We start from the raw sequence: 21,463 nt of genomic DNA, 5'->3' as shown, positions 1-21,463 counted from the left end.
ACACAGCTTGTTGAGGGTATGACGCAACACTGACTCAGAGAAACACAGGGACTAAATACACTGGGAAGTAACGAGGAGAATGAGATACAGAAGGAGAGCACAGCTGGGGGAAATTAGAACTGACGAGACAAGCAAAGCAGGACACATTCACATAAGACACGGACCTACAAAGTAAAACAGCAAGGATCACACAGAGACGCGAACTTGACACAGTGGAGACAGCAACTAAGAAACACAGAGACATAAACCATAAGGCAGAGGACTCTAAGAACCGAGAGACACAGAGGGGAACTCAAACAAGCAGACACAGACTTACACAGAACAGAGGGGACACAGAGAAACATGAAGGGCAAGGGATCAAAACTAGAAACCATAGAAACTCACACCAAGTACAATAATACAAAAAATCACAAAGAACTAAAACGCTGGGTCAGGAGACCCAGGACCCTGACAGTACCCTCCCCCCAAGGGCTGGCTCCCGACAGCCCAACACAAGAAAACGAAAAAAACAAACAAAAACCGCCCAAAACAGAAAACAACCCAACCAGGGCGGGCGGCGGGGGCCCAGGAAGGAGGGCACGAAACAAAAACACAGAAGCACAAGAAAGCCCCAAAACAAAACACGAGCCCAAAAAAAGAACAATTCAGGGGGCCGGCCAGGGGGCCGACAGCACAGGAGTCCAAAACAGAAGAGTTCAGGGGGCCGGCCAGGGGGCCGACAGCACAGGAGGCCAAACAGGTCAGAGGGCCGGCCGTGCGGAAGGCAACGGCGGCGACGAAGGAGACGACGGAGCAGTTCAGGGGGCCGGCCGCGCGGAAGGCAGCGGCGGCGCTCCAGTGTCAAGCGTACTGGCTGAGGCCCGGTGGGCGCAGGACCAGACGAGGCAGGACCAGACGAGGCAGGACCGGCCGGACCAGGCGATGACAGGGCCGGACAAGGCGATGACGAGGCCGGACCAGGCGACGGCGGGGCTGGACCAGGCGAGGCACAGGCAGAAGCTGGACCAGGCGTGGCAGAGGCGGAGGCTGGACCAGGGGTGGATGAAGACTCGGATGAAGCTAGACCAGGCGATGCGGAGGACCCTGAGGCTGGGCCAGGCGAGGCTGAAGACACGGAGGCTGGGCCAGGCGAGGCTGAAGACACGGAGGCTGGGCCAGGCGAGGCTGAAGATGATGATGGAGCTGCAGCAGGCAAGGATGATGATGGAGCTGCAGCAGGCAAGGATGATGATGGAGATGCAGCAGGCAAGGATGATGATGGAGATGCAGCAGGCAAGGATGATGATGGAGCTGCAGCAGGCAAGGATGATGATGGAGCTGCAGCAGGCGGCTGGACGGGCTCCTCGGGCCCCCCAGCCGATGAGGCAGGAAGCTGGACGGGCTCCTCGGGCCCTCCAGCTGACGAGGCATGAGGCTGGACGGGCTCCTCGGGCCCTCCAGCTGATGTGGCATAATCAGTAGGTGCAGAGACCACCGGCTGAACAGAAGGCTGAGCAGGTGATGGAGCAGCAGCAGCAGGCGAGGCAGGAAGCTGGGCGGGCTCCTCGGGCCCCCCAGCCGACGAGGCAGGAAGCAAAGGCCGGAGCGGTCCCTCGGACCCTCCAGCGGAAACAGGAGACGAAGGCCGGAGCGGTCCCTCGGACCCTCCAGCGGAAACAGGAGACAAAGGCCGGAGCGGTCCCTCGGACCCTCCAGCAGAAGAGATCACTAAGCCAGCCGTCATGGAGGCCACTGGCTGACACAGAGGCGACACAGGAGCCAGAGCCGAGAGTGGCTGCTGAGCAGGCGACACTGGGAGCTGAGCTACTGGAGACACAGGTGACACTGGTGTACTGGGGTGAAGGCAACGAGGATGCAGTCCCTCTCTTAAGGGAGGATAGAATGATTTAGTGATAAATCTTGATGGGAAAAGATGCTGATGCTGAGAATACCAGGCAGCGAGGGCTTCCAGGAGGGTAGCTGACCCTTCCTTGCCTGGACCGCCCATGCCAAACAGTTCGAAGCAAATCCTGGCTCTCAGAGCTGTTATTAGTTGTTTTAATCTGTTAATGTCCAAAAAACCAGCTGTGCAGAGGGTGGAAGACAAAAAGTTGTTGAAAAAGACCACCTGAAGGAGTCTCTTGGGGGTGTCCTCAGCGTGGATTACTTCCCGGCAGTAATTCCACAACTGCGCGAGATACTGAGACCGTGAGTCCGCAGGATCCATTTGATGGTTGCGTCGTTCTGTCATGGTTGGCTGTGTGGCAGGCGGGCAAGCAGGAGTGGTGGATCCAAAATGCAGGACTCAGACACAGAAGTTCAACTTAAAGCGCAGCTTTATTGCTGGAAACCCTCTTACTAACTAAAGGCATCAAAAGACAAACAAAAACGCTGGTGGACTAAAACACTGAAGCAGAAAACACTGAACTGGAAACAAAACACTGAACTGGAACTGGAAACAAAACACTGGCAACACGGAGGCAAAACACACACAGCTTGTTGAGGGTACGACGCAACACTGACTCAGAGAAACACAGGGACTAAATACACTGGGAAGTAACGAGGAGAATGAGACACAGAAGGAGAGCACAGCTGGGGGAAATTAGAACTGACGAGACAAGCAAAGCAGGACACATTCACATAAGACACGGACCTACAAAGTAAAACAGCAAGGATCACACAGAGACGCGAACTTGACACAGTGGAGACAGCAACTAAGAAACACAGAGACATAAACCATAAGGCAGAGGACTCTAAGAACCGAGAGACACAGAGGGGAACTCAAACAAGCAGACACAGACTTACACAGAACAGAGGGGACACAGAGAAACATGAAGGGCAAGGGATCAAAACTAGAAACCATAGAAACTCACACCAAGTACAATAATACAAAAATCACAAAGAACTAAAACGCTGGGTCAGGAGACCCAGGACCCTGACAATTTTCTTCACATGTTTTTTCCTCTTCACCAGAAAGAGGGACTGGATCATAAGGATCACTTTGGTTCTGATGGCTGCTCAGTTTAACCGACTAACTAATCCAGCTTCAGTCTGCAGCCAGGATTTGCTGACCAGCATATAGCCCAAGTGGGTCGACCTAGTAAACCTACTAAACCAGCATACCGCCATTAAAATCAGCCGGCGTCTTAAGAAGCAGATTACGACCACTTTCCACTTTAATGTTCTGTCTGAGACACACTGCAGACAAAACTTACAGCAGACACATTTATTTACCATCACAGCCCCCCAACGGGAGGGAGAAAAAGGAAAAGTACGAGTTGTCACGGAGCAGAAACGGGAGCTGGAAGCATGTAAATATAATAATAACCACTGCAGCCAAAGAGAGTGCCTGACGAGCCCAGTTTTAAGTAAGCTATTAAGACTCGACTGTACACTGTGTTGGTGTTTTCCTCCAAAACAATAAGTTCCGTTGGAGCAGCCTTTCAACGCCTCTCTCTGTCTCTCACTAGCAAAGTTGACCCAGACAACAAAGTAAAGCTAGTTTTCAGCTACGAGCCCGACACGAACCCGACGTATTAGCCAGAGGTCCCTTTACTACGGTTTGGAGCAGCTGACCTGTTTTATATACGCGCGGAATAGTTTTCTATTCGAGATTGCTGCAAACAGTGCAGCGTTACCTAATGTCCACCCTACTGTTACTCATTTATATTAAGATTTAAACATCTAGTTGGTATTGGTATGGCGAGTAGTCTTCAGTAATAGTAATAAATCACACAGCAATAGTACATCCATGTAGTTGTAAAGTATTCAGAATACATTACTTCTATAATCTTTAGTGGAATACATTTTAAAATTAACCTTCCCAACACTGTCAACAGGTTAGCACCTCATACCACAGCGCACCAAAAGCAGTCTCATGAGCGCTGGGAAGGACAAGCCCAGAGCCCAAAACAGACAGTGCAGGAGATGACAAGGTTAGTAATTGTATGGTGAAAATTATACTTTTAGTTATCTTTAGCTAAAACTAAAAACAAACTAAAAACTACTTCCAAAAACATTCAGCTTTGATTTTACTGAGTTTTTTGGGTTCATTGAGAACATGGTTGTTATTCAATAATAAAATTATTCCTCAAAAATACAACTTGCCTAATAATTCTGCACTCCCTGTATGTTGTGCTCTCCGGTTACTCTGGTATGAATGACTCTGAATTACTTTATGATAAATAACACACTATTGTCAAAAAACAGTGAAAGAATTCCAGATCACAAGTTTTTAGTTCAAAATACAAGTGACGACCTTTGACTTTAATCAGGTTTTATTTAATTGTGTCAGAGAAAACATCATGTGCTCTTCATGTAGCTGAGTACATTCAGTGTTTAAAACAGAAGTTGTGCAGGTCTGAGATCAGCAGTTTTCTGAAACACAAAACTGAGGTACTGTTAATGCTGATGTATAGTGACACAGTTACAGGGGTGATTAATCCTTTTGACTTTTTGTCTTTAAATTTATCAATAAAACAGCTGCAGCTTTCACTGACAACACATGCGGTACTTTAACCTTTGTACTATTTTCTTCAGTTCATTTTGGAGTTACTACAAAGATTGAAGATATAAGATGATCTGTCTGCTGTCACTGGGTGGTGCCTAGGTCTGAATCTGAGGACGGCTCCTGTAATCACAAACAGAACAGAATCATCACAAACTGAAATATAAAGTTTATCTCTCAAATCTGAAATAGAGCAGATCCTTCTCTGTCCTCACACACTCGGGATCTGAAGTTGTTCAGTCCTACAGTTCTGCCGACAGCTGACATATGAGCTGTTTATTTATTTATTTTTTTTAAAGGCATTATATACTAACACATTTTCTAATATCATGTTTACCTTTGAGTTGTTGATGCTTTATAAATGGACATCTGCAAAGATGAGATGATGGGGCAGGTTTCAGTCAAGGTTCAGTCTGCTGCTGCATCCTGGTCACAACATACGGAGGTGTTATCAGCAGCAGTGTTGGTCAAGTTACTTGAAAAAAGTAATCAGTAACTAATTACTGATTACTTCCCCAAAAAAGTAATCCCGTTACTTTACTGATTACTTATTTTCAAAGGTAATTAATTATTTAGTTACTTAGTTACTTTTTAAAAACACGATTTACAACCTGAAGAGGTGATAAAGCGATAGATTTTTCAGCCCAATTCTACTTTTTCTGCACAATTCATCATACAAAATGTAATCAAATGGAAAAGTATCTTTTTTTTTAACTTGTTTTATCAGTTTTAATCTTTTAACTTTATGCATCAAGCAAAAATAAAATTATATGCACCATTCTCTGACTTGAATAAATTAGTTTAACATTTAAACCTATTTTCTGCACATTCCAGCACATAAAATATTTTTTGTGTTTACACTCAGTCTTTCAAATAGATGCAAGTAAAACACAGCAGAAAATAAATAAAGTCAAAGACTAGCGGTCCTGTTGCTCTATTTTCACCTGTGAGTGACGTAAATAGTGGCGTAGGCGGAGGTTTATCCTGGTGCAGGTGTGCGGCAGCGGTCAGTTGAAGAATCCGCGAGTTTCTCTGTGAATTTCCCATTACGTCGTTGCGCACTCGGTGCTTGTTTAGGGGGGGTTTTTTCGCTGTAAAAAGAAGTTTTCTTCCCACACACAACGGACACTAATGTTTTTGTCACTTTTTATGGAATCAAACTTAAAGTAAGGTCAGTACTTCCACGCTTTAAACGCTGCACGCTCATACTCTGCAGCACTCGATATATTATCCATTGTTGATCTGCACACAGCTGTTGCCACGAATGTCGCACTCGCTTACGTCACTGTCATGAGACATTCTCGCAAAAAAAAATCACGGTTTTAGTAACGCAGTAACGCAGCGTTCCTACGGGAAAGTAACGGTAATCTAATTACCGTTTTTGCAATAGTAATCCCTTACTTTACTAGTTACTTGAAAAAAGTAATCAGATTACAGTAACGTTACAAGTAACGCGTTACTGCCCATCTCTGATCAGCAGTGGTATTGAACAAGAAATATTAATGCTTCAAATTATTTGTCCTAAAGGATGCAAGCTGTACAGCATGCACATGTGACTTTGTGAACATAACTCATTAAAAATAATTCAGACAGTTTTTTAACCTGAATATTTGTAACAAACTCAGTAAAATAAAAATGCTAAAAAAAATAATCAGAGGAAAAATTTAACATTTAACTTAAGCTGCCAAGCGGAAGTAGTTGGTTTCAGTACATAAGTATCGGGCTTTGCTATTTAATCCGTAGCTATTGACTGATGAGGGGTTACTGAAGTGCCAGATTTTTAAAAGTTGGCGTTAATGTCCTTCCACATGTGGAAAGCGACAGAAAACATGCTGCTGTTTGCACATATTTAATAATCAGCTCTGCACAGGAGCAGAAGCAGAGTCCAGCCTGTTGCTCTTACAGTATAATACTCATAATAAAAGTACAGTAACCGTGGTTAGTCACTGAGCAGCCCGGTGCATTTCACTTGATTTCTTTAGTCAGGGTAAATTCATTCACCTGCCACGGGTTAGCTAAACGAACTTTACAAAACAAGTTTCCCCGACAGCCGAGTGCTCATCTTAGCTAGGTAGCTAGCTAAGGACCTAAATTACAGATTAGTTTACAAACACATTTAACTTACCAAAAATAATGCGGTGGGGCCTCAGGTCCTCCTGTCCGGTAGTCCAATTTACTGAAGAACACCTCAGGCTGTCACTTTGAAATAGTCGGTAATGTAAACGCTGGACCTCTCAGCATCTGCCATTCCCGAACAGACACATGCAAGTTTGTCGTGACCGCAGCCGCGTCGTCAGTGTGTTCTCCAGTCATTGGTCAGCATTATAATATATGCAAATACATGCGGGTTGGAATCCCCGCCCCCCAGCACGCCCCCGGACGCCAAAACAGTGCCAGCAGAGTGAAACTGAAAAATGGATTGAAACAGAAAAAAAAATTGTAAGCGAAAACAAAAAAATTACAGTTTCAATTAATTGTTTTTCACTATCAATTTTTTTTTCAGTTTCAATACAAGATTTTTCAGTACATTTATTTCAGTTACAATATTTCTTTTCGGTTTCAATATTTTTTTCGGTTTCATTCCAAGGTGGCATCGTTCTGATCCCATACAGCTTCAGCATTGATCACAGCCTCCATCTGTTGTGCGTTTTCTCAGCATTTTTCCTCCATTTTCTATTGTGAATTACTCCCTTTGTTGTGTGTTATTTTTCCCATCCATTCCCAGGCTATTTCCATGAGTCACTCAAAGTGTTCTCTGCTGCGATCCAGGCCCAAAGTATTATTACAGACAGACTCCTTGTTTATGGTTTTCTCATCAATAAATGGCCTATTGTCTCCGGACACCGTGGGATTTAGTGTGGTGTCGTATTTTAATTTTTACTTTTAAACAGGAACACTGCTATAAATATTACATTTGTCCTCTGAAATAGTGTTTTCACAGGCAATTTCAAAAGTCAAAGCTGGGTGGGTGCCATTTATTGTAGCTTAATCCTTTCCTGCAGCACAGAGACAGTACTGTACTTTTTACAATATTACATTTATTTGACAGCTGCTTTTATGAGTTATTTTAGAGATTAACCCATAAGTGCATGCAGCGCTTGGACGCTGTGCCGCACAAGTGTGTATGTGTCTGGTTACAAAGCAGAAAAAATGTACTTTGTGTATGTTTATATTAGACAAGCTAATTAGCTTGGTTATTGGTTATTAGATAAGTTTGGAATACATTGTGAAATCATCCTCTGAATTTGGTCAGTTCACTTTTATTTATATAGCACCAAATCACAGCAACAGTTGCCTGAAGCCGCTTTACCAGTTAAAGGTTAAAGACAGAGAAAGTAGAGAAAGCCCCAACAATAAAGACAGCATTTTTCTGTGTGAGACAGTCTTCCACCATATTAACAGACACACTAGTGTTCGCTAATATTAGCCAGATCTGATCTGATTGCTCCATGAATCAAAGTTAATGTTGAGTGTTATTAGGGCATCATTTATCATTATTCTGGAAGTGTCCTGAAAATTGGTGATTATGGATATTTATGCTGTCATTCCAGCTCATGTGTTAAACTACAGAAACACTTCTGAATTACCTTTGAGACTCATTCAAAATGAAGACTGTTTATATAAAAAATGAAAATACCTTCTGCATCTGGAAAGTGAGGCCATTGCTGAAGAGTTTTGCTTTCTCTCTAATGTTCAGCAGGGCACAACTCCACTGGTTGTAAAACAAAGTCTGACTGCGTGGAAGTCTATGAGACACTGATGCTATATCTCCCCTGATCTCTGCGCTTGGTAATAATCTCTGATGAGTTTAGTGTCTTATTGAATAAAGCACATTTGGCAGATTCTCATTTTCTTAAGTTATGGAACCATTAAAGTCATAGAGGATGATAAAGCAAAACCTTAGGGAGGGGATAGTCTACACTGCCCTGTGCTACTTCCATAACACAACTTAATGGTCTCTGGCAACATTTTTGGTCAAATTTAATAATTTAATCCCCTGAGAATATTTTGTTTTCTGACCTTTTAGTTTTTTGCACTACTGCATATATCAGCCGAAATATGGTGTAGAATGTGTGCTCCTTAGCAGTGATGTGTTGGTATATTAACCTAAGCAATCAGAATATTAACTTTTTGATTTTGGTAGTTGTTGTAAGTTTTGGCAACGAGCAGACAGCAAACTGCGTCATCGAAACTGACAAACACAAATAAATTTTCTTTTTTTTTCTCCAAAGAGTTAAAGTTAGACCCGTGGTTAAACCTTAAATGGTTAAATCCGTAACACTCTGTAGAACTCATTACTGATACAAATAAAAAATACATATTAAAATATTTTTAATCTCTGTGGGCACCAGAACACATTAGATAGTTTGAGAAATGTCAGACAGCTTCAAACTTGATGAACCTCCTAACCAAATAAAACCCTACCCCATACTTAACCCTACATGGGTTATCAATGAACTGGTGGATTTTAAGGTCCATCTGTTTTATTTTGCTGTTATTTTCCTTACATTTATCTCCATTTAGGAAAATAGAAAATCTTCTAACAGAAAAAATGTATGATACTATTCATTAGTTAAGCTGAGGTTTGCAGTTCCTCAGAGATCCACTCTGGGTCCTCTTTGTTTTGTTTGTTTGTTTGTTTTTTGCTTTTTGTATAAATTGTTCATCACTACTGTAACCACTGTGTATGTATGATAATCTTTTGAAAACTTTTTTTCTTTTCAAATATTAGGATGTGAACAAAACAAAATACAACCCTAGCTACTCTGTAACTAGTGACATGTTGGATGATCAAACCTTGAAAATCAAAAGTGTATTTCAGTTTCAGGTCAGTGCGTATGTATGCTGTATATATTTTAGATATTAGCATTTTCAGCCCTTATGAGAATCGTAAAACTCCAGAGAAAATCTTTTTGACACATTTTAAAACCGATGACAAAGACACTGCGAATGGCCCACTGGGGACACATTTATGTGGGAAGTTTATTCGATGGCTGTCAGCTGTTTATCTTCTGGTGTCAGATGTTAAAGGCAGAAATATGTCGGTGCACACATTCTGTGGTCAAACACACATTCTCATTGACCACATGTTAGACTGACGCTGCTTTCACGGCACTGGATTGGGTCTGGGTGTCTGATGATGGTCCTGGGTGGAGGATTGGGGAATTTTTGTTTAGTGGTTGGTTGGCTGGTGGATCTGGGTCTAAGCTCGAAGCGCCGCCAGCTGATGAAAAAATTTCCCGTCTGCTTTAAGTTTTAGCGAGCATTTTTCTCCTAATTACATTGTCTCGCCATGTAGGGCTGTAGAGTTTGTAGGTTGGGGGTAAAACTGGGGAAGGTGGGTGGGCATCGTTGCAAGGTCCAATACTAAACTGGCATGAAAGAAATTGGATATTGTCCTGCTCAGTGCAGGATTTGGCTCCTCGGCTATAAAAGAGGACCTCTGGCAGTCCTTTAAAGGTTTCAGGCTGTCCAAATCCACTTTTTTTCTTTTTCAGCTGAGACATGCTAAAAATAAAAACGGGCCTTTTTAAAGAGTGTGGCTTTTAATGGCAGCATGTAAAAATCTGCTATGTGTTAACAGCTTCACTGAGGCAAACCAAAGACATGCCTTAGCGGCCTCAAAACAAATTGGGAGGGCAAATGACAAAGCAGAAGGTGGCTTTCTTTCTTTCTTTCTTTTCATTTGGCTCTTTGTGCTTGTGTTTGATCAACAGGGTGAATGAAAGCAGCGGTGATGCCCTGAGACTTTACAGAAAATACACCCACTAAAAAAGCCAAAGATAAAAGAGGAACACAAAGCTCCAGAGTACACAAGCTCATAAAAAAGATCAGGATGTCGTCAGACTTTACCAGTTTACCCTTCAGTGTGCTCGTGCTCTCCAACACATTCTCTTCTGTAATATTTACTTTATGTAATATTTCACAGTCATCGAGGGTGTGACTTTTTTCTCGCCCCCGTTATAATCACACTCACAATGAATGACTGATGATGGCAGTCAGTTCATTCTGACAGCAGGAACAAAATGCTTATTTTTTGAGTTTTATGTGTTTTCATTCCAGAAGTAAATGAGATTTTTTTAGAAAACATAGCTAGAGCTCCAGATGACAATTGATGGTGACACTTTTTTTTTTGTTGTTATTTTTAAAATACTTGTCCAGTTCAGCTGCAAACACCTTTAGGGAAAGATCCAGGTTACAATAAAATGGTTGAAATTCATTTTAAAACATTGTGCTTTTTACATTTTAACCAGAAAAGAGTCAGCAGTCAGAGTTTTGTTGACCCATACCTACACCCCAATCTCCTTTGATTGTTTCTGTCATGAATTGGTGGGGAAAACGGACCCAAATGCTCGACTCTTCCAAGAAAAAAAAACAGTGAATTTATTTACAGTGAATAATATGAAGAATATATACAGTTCATTGACTACGGCCGACGATCGGCCAACCGTTTGTTCTGGTCTGCAGTCCCTAGGACCGCCGATCTAGTGGCTCACCAAGCTTGCTGACAGCGCCTCATGTGATGCTGGACGGACGGCACCACCAACTCACCTTCCATAATAGAGAGACGTGGGGGTTGGTAGCTCAGGGAAACCTTGAACGGTGAAACTCCGGTGGCTGTCGAGGTGCTGGAGTTGTGGGCGTACTCCACCCAGACCAGCTGGTCACTCCACATAGTCTGTTTCGAGGAGTCAGCTGCTTCCAGGTCTTGGTTGGTGCTCTCCACTTGTCCAGTGGTCTGGGAGTGAAAACCTGAGGACAGACTCACCTGGCCCCGGAGTTCGGAGCAGAACTCCCTCCACACTTGGGATGTGAACTGGGGCCCTCGCTCAGAAACGATGTCTTGAGGGATTCCATTTGGAATTTTACAATAATGATTTTGTAAGTTTGAATGTCACATTAAAGGTAAATTCGAACCAGGAACCAGCAGTTTAAAATCTTAATCCAAGTTTTTGCTGACCCATTCACCTACCACAATCTTTTCTCCAACGCCAGTCTTTTGGGGTTTGGATCAGGAGTTATTATTATCATACTAATGAGGCAGTTAAAGGTAAATTAAACAATGCTGACTGTCAGTTTGAACCAGGAGGGAAGCAACAGAAAAAAACTGTAGGGTTTTATTGACCCAACCATGCACCCTGACCTCCTCCCAGTGCTGCTCATTCCCTGTACACCTACATCAGTCAGCTTTGATGTCCTTTGCAGGGTTTTCATTAGAAATAAAATCAATGTAGAAAACACTGGGCACAATTTTCAGGCTGCACATCTGTACACTATCATGGCTTTATTATGCAAAAACTTCACAAGACACTGTAGCAATTACACAAGAATATCCAGTAATGTCCCTGCCTACAATTAAACACATTCACTTACCGAAAATCGGGGGCATCTGCTGTGGCAAATGGGTGCAAGATGCACTGCAAGTTGCCCTGTTGTCATCTGTTCTCGTAAAGTATAACCAAACTTTTGAGCGTTTGAGCTGCCATGTTTCCTGCCAGGTAAATGACGCTCCACAACGTGGTGACGTCATTCAGGGTGACTGGAATCGATAAGGGAATCATTTGCAAAAATGGCAAACAATTCCAAGGATTTGAAACAGTGGGAACCGGTTCTCAACAAGAACCGGGTTTCGATACCCATCCCTACTCTTCACTGTATTTATTTTCAGATTTGTAAGTTATACCTATGATTTTCTCTTTTTACCTGCACAGCTAGATTCACTGAAACTTGTAAGAGGATGTGACCCCTGACCCTCTGTCATATGAAAGTCCCACTAAGTTACAAACCAAAAAGTAAAAATGCTCTTTATTCGGGATTTGTATTAGACACCTGCTGCAGTATCAGCAGCAGGCCTGTGAGGGATCAGACAAACAGAAAGTAAAAGGACGGATTCTGTTGGATGAATAAGATTCAGGCCGGCAGGTCGGAAAACACCTTGGCCAGCCTCTGAGACAACCAGGGAAGGTTTAGGCACATGAATCCGGATCAAAACGCAGCAATCTGGCACTTTAACAGGCATTCTGACATGTTTGGCAGCACCACAGTTGTCCAATTACACCCCTTCTCATTTTTCCCCGCTGTCTTTAATAGTTAAGTGTGGACCAGTTGACCAGATGACTCCATAACGAAAAACCTCATCATATTTAACTTAATTTGCATTTTGGCCTCCTGCTTGGTGAGTTTCCGAGCTGGATAATCAGGCTGAGCTGTTCAGGAGGTGTTTTTCTGTTATGTGCTGGGAGATTTGGAAGATTTTACCACCATGATTGGATTAGGCCCGCAGGTCTAGTCTGTTGTGGTTTGAGCCTCTTCAAAGCCTCGCTCTGTGCTCAGCTTGCAGGAATGCCCATTACCTTGCGGTCGCTTGTCTCTCACAGAACTCCTGCAGCCAGCAGGTATCCCATCAGCCACTGCAGGCTGCTGTCAGAGCTCTGTGGTGGGGGTGGTGTATTTGATGGGGATACAGAGGTGAACATCACAACACTTTCCTGTGTGGGCCTCTGGAGCTGCAGGGTTTCCTTTGCGACTGACGCAGTATTTTGGTGTTTTTGTGGAGAAAATAGGACTTCAGCTGAAGGCCACACATCTATTTTTAATGCTCCAGCTTTAAATATACAGTGCTCTTTCTTTCCTCCGGGCTGAAACAATGCGTAAGAAATGTAAAAATGTAAAAGCTTTGTTTGGTTTGTGGCCTGTGGAGCCCCATGTGGCGTGCACCGTGTTATTTCCGGAGCTGGAATGAGTCGGAGTAGATATTTTGGATGTGTCATGCAGTGGGCCACCGCCCACGCCTGCAGTGGAATGCAGGCAGCGTCTTGTTTGATGTTGCAGCCGTGATGCAACCGTCGCTGCAGAAGGGTGTGCCCTCTCCGGCCCACGGCCTGACGCATTTCGCTGGGAAACTCCTTCCAAATTCCCACAGCTCCCAGTGAGCTGGGCTGGATTTGGACGACCGCCACGGCCCTGTGGGTCCGGCCGCTGTGGTCAAATAGGATTACAAACCACAAATCTGTGTTTGTAGTCCTTCAGCTAAAGTTAAAATCTTACCACATTTGTGGCCTGTTAGTTGAACGTAAACACGAGAGATGTTCAAACAAATAAATGCTTATTTTAGTTTAAAGCAACTCCACAATGAAAAAAATACCATTACAATGCATTAGGTAAGCCCAGAGGCCCATTTTATGCCAGGACAATTAAATAAATTAAAATTTTAAAAAAGAATTAACTCCAACACATATTTTGACTTGCTGTCTTCAAACACCACTCTTCAAAACTAAACAACCTCATGTGTGTACATAAGTTTAAATATCTGTATGGAAGTCAATTAGTGCCAAATAAGTAAACTACATAGATTCTAACTGGAAGTCCTCATCTTTATTGACTGTGTTCAGACAAGACACAGTAAGATTACACATATATACAATTTGCAACTGTATGGGAAAAAATCTACTTAAAATTCAAATATTCAAATGATTGAAAAAGGTCAACATAAATAACAGTATAAAAGCACCTAAAAAACGCATAAATGAGGCATAAAAATTAATTGATTTTAGCTTTGTTCGTTTATTTGGAGCCAAAATACCAATAAAATCACCTCACTCAACTGGTCTTTGATTGTTTTTTGTTTTGTTTTTTTTGTTTTTTAAGAATTTTAGAAAGCTTAAATGGAACATTTACAGTGATAATAAATACCTTAAATATAGAAGGAAACAACGAAGCCCTGAAGATTAGACCCTTAAGTAAATGTTTTAAATGTTTAAATAGAAAAAAGTCCCATCCCAGTTTTATGTTATCAACATAGCTGAGCTTCCACAGTAAAACAGGACTTGTGCAAAATATTTTAATTTGAACTAATGACACAGAAACAGCTCTTAAATGGTGATTAATTGATGTTTGTCATGTGAAATTTTATGCAACAGAAATATTTAACATCTCTGAGGCGCTCTGTGGTTTTGTAAGTCGATTCATCCTCCAGGTTGTCATGTCATCACATCTTTGTCTTTTAGTGCTAAAGGTAGACGAACAGCTCTCCTCATGGTCGTAAAAGGGGAGCCGAGACACAGCAACGCCTCTTATGAAAAAACTACAAGAGGCACAAACTGCTTCGAGGTGAAAACAGCCAATAAAAAACAGGAAGAAGCACCGACGAGAACATCAAAGCTATTTTAGCTGCACCCTGACCCAGTTTGTAGTTTATTTGCATTTAAAGCATTTTAACTTTTGTAAAAAGTCTGAAGTCAAAAGAATCCCAGAGCTTGAAACAGTCTTTACACCACAGCGCAGAGAGGTGGAAGACATTAAGAAGGGTTAAATTGGCTGTAGGTGTAAATCTGAGTGCCTTGGAAGGGTTCCTGGATAAATCACAGTGCTGGGTCACTGTGAACATCCAAACAGATGAAAACAACCTTAAACGCAACGCAGAGCTTATCCAGGCCATGAGCTCTTCTCTGCAGAAAGGATCCAGCGGACAGTTCTGTGAAGGAGGTTATCTAAGCAGTGAAATAATGGAATGTGTAATTTCGGGATACATCCTAATCCTTCGCCTCTCTGTCGCTGCCAGAGGAGCGTATAAATCCCTTTCCTGGTATCAGAGCCACTGATTGATCCGTGGATCATCATTCATCATGATCACTGCGCTCTGTGTTCCTGCTCCATGTTCCAGCTCTGGCTCTGAGCCAAAAGGGTTTAAGGCTCTAAAGTATTCCAGACCCTGAAGGACTCAGTCCTTACAAGCATGAATATCATGGGAACATTTCAGCGTTTCTAAAAAGACCTCTGCATCTACTCTGTCTGACCTCACTGACCAAACACAGAGGACAGTTGTTAATGTTTATCTGTGAAGCACTCAGATCAGAGTTCCTTTAAAATATCACCACAAGTACCAGACCTCCCATTCCACTTCATTTATTTAGTGCAGTTTAATGTTACCTGTGTTCACTTTGTGCAGGTGAGCCAGGAACTGCTATATTCAGCTAAATGTGACAGAAATACAGGAGTGAATTAAACAGGATAATTTTTTCAATTATTTCAATTCCTTTTAGTTTTTTTAACCTCTGGGGGGTCCTAGAAAAATGCATACACTATCGGACCTAGAGCCACAAATCGACCACGCCCAAAAAAGTGCTATAAAAAATTTATATATTAATATTTTATTCCACTTTAAATTAGCCAATCTTTTAAAACTACTTCTCCCTGAACTATCCATGTAAAGTTTTAATTATATTTCGGGGGTTTTAACCCTTTTAATCGCAGTTTAATTACATGAGCGCACCGTTTTTTTTAGCCCCCCAAAACAAAACGAAATATTTAAAAAAAAAAACATTTGAAGTAATATTTGATTGTTATTATAATTAGGCCTTTAGATGGACTAAAGATTGGCACCAACCTTCATTTCGATCGCCTTTTTTTTTTTTTTTCAAGACCAGAAAATGGTCTCCAGGCGGCAAATGCTCCTCCTCTAGGCCGAAATCAGTGCATCCTCCCGGGTTAACTCCCGACGATGACCGGGGCATGTTGCGTCGGACCCCTTTTTCCAACACACACGTCCGGTACCACGTCACAACAAATACGTCATTTCCTGTTGATTAAAAAAAAAATGCACCCTCAAACGGTCCTAGGGGCCGAAAATGGTCCCGCCCGATCAGCGGGCGAAGCCGCTGCTGCACGCCGGAAATGAGGCTTCGTTTCCCGCAGGTCTGTTTAAGCAGCCCGCTGTTTTCCAGCCCGGGGTCAAATGTGGAGCAAGGGCGCCACCCGGTGGACAAATAAAAAAATTACAACTCTAAGGCCAGTACTGCAAACGGAAACGGAAACATAACCGATCACGATCGATTTGACCGTAATTTTTTTGCCGTGAAAAATAGCGTTTATAATGGGTTTCAATGGGGCACAAATCGACCACTAGGACCGATAGTGTAAGTTTGTCTGTAGCTTAGCCACTGAAGCTAATTTCCGGAAGTCATACTGAAATTTTAACAGTAAATGTGACCGAACTTTTTTTTGCAGACTTTCGCTATATTCCATTCAACACAGTGCAAATGGCGTGTAAATGAACAATGAAAAATGGCACAAATCGACCCAAGACCACCCAGAGGTTAATATAGCGCCAAATCACAAAAACAGTTGCCTCAAGGTGCTTTATATTGTAAGATAAAGACCCTACAATATAAAAAGAAAACAATGAGATGACCTCCTATCAGCAAGCATTCCTATGGGGTCATCACAATTACAGTTTTTTCTGAATGCTTAAACCCTAACTGTGATTCCTGTAGCACAATCTCTAAAACTATTCAGACTTATAGCAAAACCACTCACTGAGTTTGCAAAACTAAAAGCACAAAAACTGCTTTGCACTCAGTTTGCAATTTTGTAACACACACTTTGCAAAACTGTAGGCACAATTCACTGCACAACACTCAATTACCAAATTTCCAACACACTCCTAGCAAAAGTATACACATGTATGGCTATCATTAACACTAATTTGCCAACTGTCTGGCACACTTTCACATGTGAAAACTTTTTTAGATAATTAGTTCACTTTGCAATCAGCCTAAGCACTATAATACAGGTAAGCTGTGTGTGCGGAGTACAATGGAGGGAGCAGAAAGAGTGAGAAGTAGAGGAGGCCGAGGAAGAGGACGTGGAGGTGAAGAAGTAGGATGAAGAGGACGACAAGGACAAGGAGGAGCAAGAGGAAGATGAGGAGGAGCAAGAGGAAGATGAGGAGGGGGGAGAGGAAGATGAGGAGGGGGGAGAGGAAGGGTAGGAAGAGTAAGAAATAGAATTGCTGATGACATCAGAGCTACAATAGTGGACCATGTAATCAACCGTGGAATGACCCTGAGGGTAGCTGGCCAACGGGTCCAGCCTAACTCGAGCCGCTACACTGTAGCAAGCACCATAAGGACATCTTGAAATGAGAATCGGTTAGTACAGTCACTTCGCACAAAGATTTGTAGCACTGCCATATGCCAATGAGAAACACACCAATACCATTGATGTAAAAATACTGAAATTGTACTTTACAGAATTGCTAGATGACCAGATGCTGGGGGCAGAGGAAGCATGTTCACTGCAGACCAAGTAACCCATAGAGTCATTATGGTGATTGCAAATAATCCTATACTTGGAAATAAACACTTGTGTTTGTTTTGATGTGTTTGAATAAACACCAGTACTTGAAGTTTGGATCCCTCTATGCTTATGGATCTATGACAGAAGTATGAGCTCAAACTGACATAGCCTACCTTGTGCACAGAGAAAGCAAAAGCCAGATGTGTTTTGTATTCATACCATCAGTGTGCAGTTGGCGCATTGTGTGCTTAGTAGATGATGGCTTGTGTGTACTGTTTGATACGGAAACACCATTTTTACGAAGGTGTGAAGAGTTAATCTAGCTGTGTTTGCTTTTGCAAGAGAACTACAATGTTTTGATTATTGGGTGACAGGTTTTCTTATTTGTGTGAAGAGTTTTGCAAAATTAGCCAATAGTTACAAAAAATGTGCTTAAGCAATCAGAAAAAACTGTAAAAGGGAAAGGTTATAAAAAAGTTCATTATAATTATTCCGACTGGCCAGCTTTTAGAATCTTACTGAGAAATAACGAAGAAGCATCCTGCTTTGATATCCAAACCACCTTAAGTGGCTCCTTTCAGTGTGGAGTAGTCTCTACTCTAAAAATTACAGTTTTTTACAGTCGCTAACAAGCGTTTGTCCAAACAGTTGTCACATTTGCAAAACTCTAAACACAATTAGCACAGGATCGGTCTGTTGTGGCCATACCATTCACACATTTCATGTCGTGTTCACCCAATATGCAGTCAGTGAACACATTTCCACAATGCTTACATTTTCTTACAGTTTTTTACAGTCGCTAACAAGCGCCTACCCATACTTCAGATACTTTTTCTAAACTCTTAACACAGACCCACACCTACAAAACACAATTGGCCAAATGGATAATATCCTTCCCAAAAATACACTTTGTTAAATATATACTAACTCCTCATTTCAAAATTAGAACACATCTTTCTCTGCACACACTAACTGTACAAAAACACTATAAATCTGACTCAAAATGAAATTAGTCTGTCAAAGAATAACACTTGTTTTCACTTCACAAGGTACATGCAGTCAATCAAAGTACACCAGGTTTCAAAATACTGGCTATTATTGACATTACAAAAACTGCATAGACTTTTATGTTTCAGTGTCACAGGTATTTGCATGCGAAACATGCAATCCACCATATTGACACCAGAAATGTCTTGGTTGGTAACTGTATGTCCACATGTACAGTAATGTTCACATTCAAAAGCATTCCAGTAAAAAGCAAACAAGTTTTTGTTTCTTTACTGTTTACCACAGGAGGTACAGTAGAAACACGGTATGATAGGACAGAGAAAGTTTTACAGTATTGCTTACAGTGAACAAAATATCCATGAAACACACAAGAGCATTCTGAACAAAAAAACAACAGCAAAAAGCCAAGATAAAAAGGGGGGGAGGGGGGCTAAAAAAAGGCAAAAAAGTTGCATCTAATCTCTGCGATCTTCAGGGTTAGGCCACATGTTTTCATCAACATCACATCTGATGTCAGCCAAGTCGATGCACCTGGGATAAAACCGCCTGGTATGTCGGATCCACCCTTGGCAATCGTCAACTGTGATGTCCCTGGAGCCAGCATCCATGGCTTCAAGGAGGGACATCTGGTCATGTGGCTGATGGTCATAAACCTTCCACCGCCATGCAGAAAAGAACTCCTCTATGGGGTTGAGGAAAGGTGAATAGGGTGGAAGGAAGAGACTCACCAGTCTTGGGTGGACTTCAAACCATGTTGTTATTGCTTGCGAGTGATGGAAAGCCACATTGTCCCAGGTAATTACAAAGGTCCTCATGTTTTCACCCTCCTGACCCTGCTCTGGAACCAGGCGCTGGTGGAGATCATTGAGAAAGGCAAGCAAGCGCTCTGTATTATAGGGTCCAACCTGACATTTGTGAAGGAGTAATCCTGCATTTGCAATTGCTGCACACATGGTAATGTTTGCCCCTCTCTGTCCTGGCACATCAACTGTGGCCCTTTTTCCAATTACATTCCGTCCACGTCGACGCCTTTTGGCCAGATTGAATCCTGCCTCATCGATGTATATGAATTCATGAGGGGCCTGGTTGGCCTCCAATTCCATAACTCTCTGAAACAAAGTTTATGTAAGTCATGTTAGTACTGTATACCATACTGTACTGTAACCTAGTATTGTGTAGGTTACCTACTTGCAAAGTGCAAAGCTTATAGAACTGGACATTGGATTGAATATACACTGTACCTGGACATATTGTCGTCGTAGCTCCTTGACCCTCTCACTGTTCCTCTCAAAGGGAACAGTGTAGAGCTGCTTCATCCGCACTCTATGTTTGGACAATGTCCGCGAAATGGTTGTGAGGCTGATTCTATCGATATTGTCGAATATCTCATGGTCCGCCACAATTCTGGTTTGTATTTCACGCAGTTTTATTGCATTATTTGCAGTAACCATTTCCACAATGGCAAGCTCCTGATCATTACTGAGGAGCTTTCCTCTTCCCCCAGAGGGTGGAAGACGTTGCATTCTTTAGAAAGACAGACAATTCAACATATGCATTACTGTATGACCATATTGACATGTCAAGTGAGAATAGGAACAATCCATGTAAAATGCAATACTTACCTGTTGGTTTGTTGAAAGGTGCGTATAATGGAGGCAACCGTTGACCGCCTCAAATTGGGCTGCACTCTTTCACCAGCCTCTCTTAGTGAAAGACCATGGTTGATTACATGGTCAATGATAGTGGCACGGATTTCATCACTGACTACTGTTCTTGCAGCCCTTGGAATGCCACCACCACGCATTCTTACACCTATACCTTGCCCTCTCCTTGGGCCTGCTCTTCTCCCTGGGCCCCTTGCTCTTACTCCTCCTCGACCAGACATTACAGTGTTTGTCTTTTTTTTGTTTCCAAAAACATCACTCCTCAAGGTCTTGCCTTATGAACCCCACTGAGTCTAAGCCAGAATGGAAGAAGGTGTGGTTGGCCCAATTTACCCAACATAAATCAGCTGTGTGTCAATTATTCAATTGTTTGTTTGTTTACAGCTGAGATATATTTTTGATATTGATATTGTTTTTGTACTGATATCATTGCAGGGGCAGAGGTTTTTATACTGTATCTACGGTTTGGAATATTGTTTTTGCTATTGTGGGATGTTGTGTGTTAACATTCGTAGATACTACAAGAACAGTCCATAGTTTTGTTGGGAGGTATAACTTGTCTGTTAAGAAAATGTAAGCATTGTGGAAATGTGTTCACTGACTGCATATTGGGTGAACACGACATGAAATGTGTGAATGGTATGGCCACAACAGACCGATCCTGTGCTAATTGTGTTTAGAGTTTTGCAAATGTGACAACTGTTTGGACAAACGCTTGTTAGCGACTGTAAAAAACTGTAATTAATTAATTACATCCCTTTTTAAAACTATTTTGGAATAACTGAGTTTCCATATAACCATCAGGACTTGAATTAGTTCAGAAAAACTACAACAATAGTAATAGCCTTTAAACAATAAATACCTGATGCATGTGAGGGGTAATTTTTTTTATTTTTGCATGATTCACAGTTCATAATGATCCTTCTTTATTCCACACTGGGCCTCCTCTTTCTGAAACAAGCTGCTTTAAATGACTCTGAAGTGTCACCATTTCACTGCTCTTGTCTTAATTTTGAACCCTCTCTGCTGTTACCACCTTCAGTCTGAGTTTGCTCACACTGAACTTGTATTACAGTTTTTTCTGATTGCTTAAGCACATTTTTTGTAACTATTGGCTAATTTTGCAAAACTCTTCACACAAATAAGAAAACCTGTCACCCAATAATCAAAACATTGTAGTTCTCTTGCAAACGCGAACACAGCTAGGTTAACTCTTCACACCTTCGTA

This window comes from Diplotaxodon limnothrissa, linkage group LG17 (genome assembly GCF_057381915.1).
Source record: "Diplotaxodon limnothrissa isolate DT_005_m linkage group LG17, D_limnothrissa_male_GT1.1, whole genome shotgun sequence".
Taxonomy (NCBI): Eukaryota; Metazoa; Chordata; class Actinopteri; order Cichliformes; family Cichlidae; genus Diplotaxodon; species Diplotaxodon limnothrissa.
Note: the sequence above shows the minus strand (reverse complement) of the source record.